A 6,358-nucleotide genomic window follows, 5' to 3' on the forward strand; every position below is an offset into this window, starting at 1 on the left:
AAAAGGTTACAGATGTTGCAGTCTGTGATATCATTGCATTTAACTTGTTTACACATTAATTGTACCGTTATGTACCAAGAACCACATTGTGGTTTTAATAATTTATTATATTTATCATGAGAAGGCTGAACCTTTGAACTCCCTGTGGCAAAGCAAGAGCTACATGGAGACAACACTGCTTGATGTTGTTATGTAACATCTATGTAAGGCATCAATATATTCAACCACAAGGGAAACTGACTGGGTAATGGCCAACAATTTGTATCCAAGCAGTGTCTTTCTCACTCGAAAAGCCTTTCTCCTTTAGCCTTCAATAAAGACTTTACAGAGTAAAAACATGGCCTATTACTTTGAGTATCCCAAAATTTGTGTCTACAAAAGGGTGGATCGTGTAGCTACTTGGTTCATAAAAAGTCAAAGGAAAACCACACAATTTCAAGGGATTTGTGTGCATTGTGTATGAGCAAGGACCCGCTGCTTTATGGTATATTCTACCATGATTTTCAACCATAACAAAGACTTGTTAGTGCCCAAACCACCCAATCTGAACATCCCTGAAAGCTTCAACTCTGTAAAGCTGACATTTGTGCACTTCCACAGTAAACACCTGAAAACCATAACAAACTTTTTGAACAAGTTTCCTTCCGCTGGTTTAGTTTACAAATAGGGGCCCCAAAGGATGGGGGTGAGCACCTAATTTCTCTGTGGTGAACTCAATGTACCATTCAAACCTTCAGCCAAGGCATTTTAGTGTATTTTATTACCATAACCTTTGCATTGTCCATGATCTAGGGATTCTAATAAGTCCTACATCATCAGGGGATTTCTTGCCGACTTGCCAAATAGTTGGCACTCTGCCAACACCAGCTGCTGGGTTGTTATTGTCAACTCAATATGTCAAGGTCCCGTGTTCAAGGAAAGTGAAAGCGAGGGTCAGGGATCGTGCCAGGCAAGGAAATCAGAACTGTGCCAAACAGCAGTGCTGACATTACATTGTCAATTGGTGTTTCGTAACTCAAGATGACGATTTTGATTGTTTCGTTATTTGTATCAACACTTTAGATTACTGAAAGCTAAATTACAGTGTAGTCATTATTTTTTTCAGTCTGAAAGCTCACAGATTATACAGTTCATACCAGTACACATCCCCCCCTTGAACAAACATTGACTGCTCAGACACCTAGGTGTTCTGAAAATCCCATGATGTACGCTAGGGTTAGGGTTAGCAGGCTTGTATGCTTTGTGTTTGAAAAGGCAAGGGCACCAAGGCATTTTCTCTTTGGTAAAGGGCATAAAATTTACATTGTTGTATCTGGTGCCCTACTCATTGTTTGCTTAGCAAAGAAATTTGATGAGCTGTCATTTCTGCTCACTAGCTTTATGAAATTGGGCCCACCAGTGGGTATGATAATTTGACATTGTTTGATTTCTGTACAGAATTGTGCTTCAGTGTTTCATTGAAATGCACATGGTACATTGTAAGCGGTCTGGGGTTGATTTCACAATGAGTTAGGATTAATATAGGACTAGTTCTGAGATATATCTTTAGGCTAGTCCTAAGTTAGGATGAGTAACTCGTCCTAACTCGAGATAAGACAGGCTTGTGAAATCCACCCCTGTCATATTCTAAAACACTGTCCCAATATTGGCAGTTTGTATTTACAACAACATCCACGGAAATAATAACACAACTTGCAAGGATAATGACAAAATAAACCATCCATTTTGAAGGTGCATTTGTATGCCATTGTGATATAGGCCTAGATTTAAAGGAACACGTTGCCTTGGATCGGTCGAGTTGGTCTTTGAAAAGCGTTTGTAACCGTAAAAAATGCATATGGGTAGAAAGATGTTGTTAAAGTTGAATACAATGATCCACACAAACATGCCTCGAAATTGCATGATTTTCCTTTTACCTCGTCGACTAACACAGTCAGCCATTATGGGAGTCAAATGTTTGACTCCCATAAATGGCCGACCGTGTTAGTTCGCACAGTAAAAGGAAAACCACGCAATTTTGAGGCAAACTTGTGTGGATCATTGTGTCATACTTTTAAAACATCTTTCCAACCATATGCGTTTTATAAAAAAAGGTTACAAACGCTTTTTATAGACCAACTCGTTTGATCCAAGGCAACGAGTTCCTTTAAGTTTGTTGACTGGGTCATGGATCAAAGATTACATCCAAAACTGACAAGGTGTGTCTACAATCATCTGCTGATGATGCATTTCAATGTTCAAATAATGAATAACAGGCCTTGAAATAACCCCCAAGTGACCACGACACCCACAGCAAACGCTGTGGTGCCCTGGGCTCAATTAATAATAAAGCCTGTAAGCAAGCACTGAACAACATTGCTTAACAGCAACTGGTTACCAGCCAAAAACTCCATATAGTTTCCATTTTTGCAAATAGTGCCCCACCAATTTGTTACTTTTAAAGCAGTTTCTTTCTGCTTTAAAACAGCTTGGCCTTGTGCTTTTGCTGTGGTGCCCTGCTTGCAAGGTTCCAATTCAAACTAATCCATTTAATGATTTCCCCCATATATAGAAGTGCCACTTACAAGAGGAAAAATTGCAGTGCCCCTTCAAGAGCTAAAGTCAAAAACAAGGCCATTAAATAACACGTTGTAACGTGTAACTCTGTGTGCAATCCGACACGAACAAGCAGGCCTTCATGTACATGTACACGATTACCTTCAGGGCTGGTTAATTCATTTCACCAGACACAAAAGAAACCATTTCTAAAGTTTCAATTATTGTACAATATTACAACTGAAAGTTGTCAAGGTTGGTTTCTGTACAACATGAGTAATATCACGGAGATAGACAAATAAATTGGGGGGGGGGGTCTGAACATGTGTGTAACATTTATTGTTGCTGGATGCATACTGTATGTTGGTTACACCCATTGAGGTTCTATGACACCACTGGTGCTCATTTAAATTGAGTTACATGTGGACCTAGTGCTAACAGAAGATAAGTTTTAAAAAAAAAGTGTTGCAAAAGTAATGAATTGATTTGCATTTTGGCACACGCAATAGCCTTTGCCTTGGAATGGGGATGAATTGTGGTTTAGATAATGACAATAGACCCCTTGCATTTATGGTCCGTCAAAAGCCTAAACAGTGCCCCCACTGATAACAATGCCCTAACTGAGGTCAAAGGAAAGCCTACCATTGGCTGAAACTTTTGCACATTTACATTGTTTGACCGCAATGATGGCAATCATGCCAATGCAAGGGCACCTGATCCCACAGCTAACATTAAAAGTATTTGTAAAGTAAAAGTACAGTTAGTTCATTTTAAATCATGGTTCTGGACAGTAAAGAAGGGCCCAATTAAAATATTAGTTTAAGGGAGTAATACAGGTTTTTGAATGTTCCAAATTGGTATAATGTGTTTTATTCAAGTGCTCAAAACTGCCGTTATTCTGTGACTAAGGACCATCTGTATCTGAATTTATTTTCTTTGTGATTCCCCCGTTTCCAATTTTGTGATTGCGAATTGTGGACATTTTTATGTGGTAAAGACGCTATTTAGGACAAATACAAACTATACTTGTCCCAAATTAGCGAAGCATAACATTTTACTACTGGCATCATCAATTTTTAAACAAGTATCTAATAACCCTGCATTGTACACACTAGATTTGAAGTCAAGACGGTAATTGTTAAGCGCAGTGCAGTTGGAGCGCGGTGCAGTTGCGGGGACGGTTCACACACCCTTGATCCCTTAGAGCTGCCACGCACTATCCTACGACCAGTGCAAGTGTATAATCGCACTGTGACTGTTGCATGAACGGCAGACAAATAGGCAGCACCTAACGACTTGTCATCAAGTCTAGGTACACACAGGCATGATACTCCTTCAACTTGAGTCTGGTTTCTAATTTGTTTTGCCACAAAGAATTGTGGTTAAATAGCATGTGAACAAATTGTATTTGATCTACCATGTACAGTACGTATGTTTAGGTCTGCCCTTGTACTAAACACTTTATACCATGTTTCAACCAATCAAAGTATCAACGGCAAATTGAGGCCAGCCCGGGACACACCTTCATGACCTCATACAAATTATCTCTAAAAAACATTGTCTCAGGAATATCTCGTCTTATCACGGTAGCTAGATTGCGCAGGGTTTATGAGCATTGAGCATTGACACCGTGGAAATAACAAATAAGTTCCTTCTTCTGATTGGTTAATCAAAGGTGGGCGGGTGTTCAAAAGTGACTCTAAGTCCGACTATGATCGCACCATAAAAATACGTGGGTACGTGTTGATATAATGTGATACCGATATCAGCAAGGTCAAAATATTGGTTGACTATATGTCTGTCCAACAACAGTATCCAGAAATAAATTGATAATTCATAATTCTATATGGAAAAAGGCGATGTGTTTTTTATGTTGATTCTTATCAGTGGACCTCCAGGGTTGGCTGCAACAACTCTTGTGGCCAGTAAATTCTAACCAAGTGCCCAGTAACGACCTGCTGATTTAATGTAAGTGCCGGGTAAAGAAACACATGGGAAACTCGCTGGGTAAACTTTTGAATAAAAAACAAAAAAGTTATTATTGGCTACATTGTAGAGCAGGATTTGACCCACACACATTTTCCGAACCCAAGTTCTACCTGAATTGGGCTATCTAGTGGTCTAACTATTTTGTTCAAGGATGCAACTAAATATCAAAAACACATGTTTGTCTGATAAGATCAAAACAAAAAGTTCAACCTACAATTAGTGATATTTATCGCTTTACACACCTGAAGGGCATCTCAAAGCGCTTGGAACATCATTACCCCTAGTCACTAGGCCATCTAAGTCATTCCTTAAACCATTTATAGCTCCATGCTTAAACCACGCTTAACCCAACTCAGCTCCCTAGGGAGTATACACCCTGTGCAACAAATATGGGCTACAAGCTAGATCAATCACAAGAACCATCTCTGTTCTCACAGTGCCCATTTACCCCTGGGTGGAGTGAAGCAATAATAGACACAAGTGTCACCACCTGGACTTGGACCCACACTCTGCTGAACAGAAGCACCAGAGGAGAGCTCGAGTCCCGTGCTCTTATTCGCTTAGCCACAACATCCAATACAAATAATAGCTCTGTGCACAATGCATGCCGATGTTATTAGTTATAGCGCACTGAGCAACTGTAGACTCTTGGTGTATCCCAACATGCATAAACTAACAAATCTGTGGAAATTTTGACTGAATTGGTCATCGAATTTGCAAGACAATTATATTGAAAGAAAAAACCCTCATGTGGCTTCAGGCCTGAAGTATTTTATTATTTGAGTGAGAAGTTACCTTTCTCAAAAACTACTTTTCTTAAGGGGGAGGTGTTTGTTACAGTGTTTTATACTATCAACAGCTGTCCATTGCTCATTACCAAGTAAGTTTTTATGCCAACCATTATTTTGAGTATTACAAATAGTGTCCAGTGCCTTTAAATACTGGGAAACAGACTTTTCTGGCCAAGAAAAGTATTGGTACAGTCTCGGTATTCTTCTTCAGAATAAGAGATAATCCCTTTAATCTACGGTTACTTGTTTCATCTGGTTGTATCTTTACCCAGAAACATACAAAGCATACAAAGAATCTGATAGTACTCACTGATAACCCTCACTGTGGCTCATCAGAACAAACACTATCAGATAGCAAACTTGTTTTCCTTCTTTTTGTTTTTGTAAAAATCAAATGAGTTGACACTTACTACAAGCTTGTATTGGATCCCTTGTACCATGGAGGTTGAAATATTTCTGTGTCTACCTCCATGCTTGTACAGACCACCCATTTGGCTATCTTTGGCCAATGGTCTATCCCTTTTGGGAAAACCAAACTGCCTGTAAAGATGATTGGTGTTTTCTTTTGGTTTTTGTAAAAGTCAAATGAGTTGATACTTCCTTCAAGCTCGAGCTTCAAGCTTGTATTTGATCCCTTCCACAAACCTTGTTTGTGGCAACTGTCTGCCCAAAATGCTTGAGTGTTTACAGGCACTGGGATGGATTTTAAAAAGAGTTAAGACTACTCTTATCTCGACTTAGGACGACGAGCGAGTACTTGTCCTAACTTAGGACTAGCCTTAAGTTTCTAGTATCTCCTAGGACTAGTCCTAATCTCTTTTTGAAAAGGACCCGTCAGGTAATTTATTAAAATAACACATAAAAACTCACTTGGTAACTGGCAACGGAGAGCTTTTGATATTGTAAGCACATTGTGAGAAATGACTCCCTCTGAAGTAACATTTTTTGAGAAAGCTAAAATATTAAAAGACTTAAAAAGGGCAAATCCAGAAGTCTGGAAGACAACGGTGAAATAATTTTAATGATAAGTTTACATATAGACT

Source organism: Asterias amurensis, chromosome 13, assembly GCF_032118995.1.
Source record: "Asterias amurensis chromosome 13, ASM3211899v1".
Lineage (NCBI taxonomy): Eukaryota > Metazoa > Echinodermata > Asteroidea > Forcipulatida > Asteriidae > Asterias > Asterias amurensis.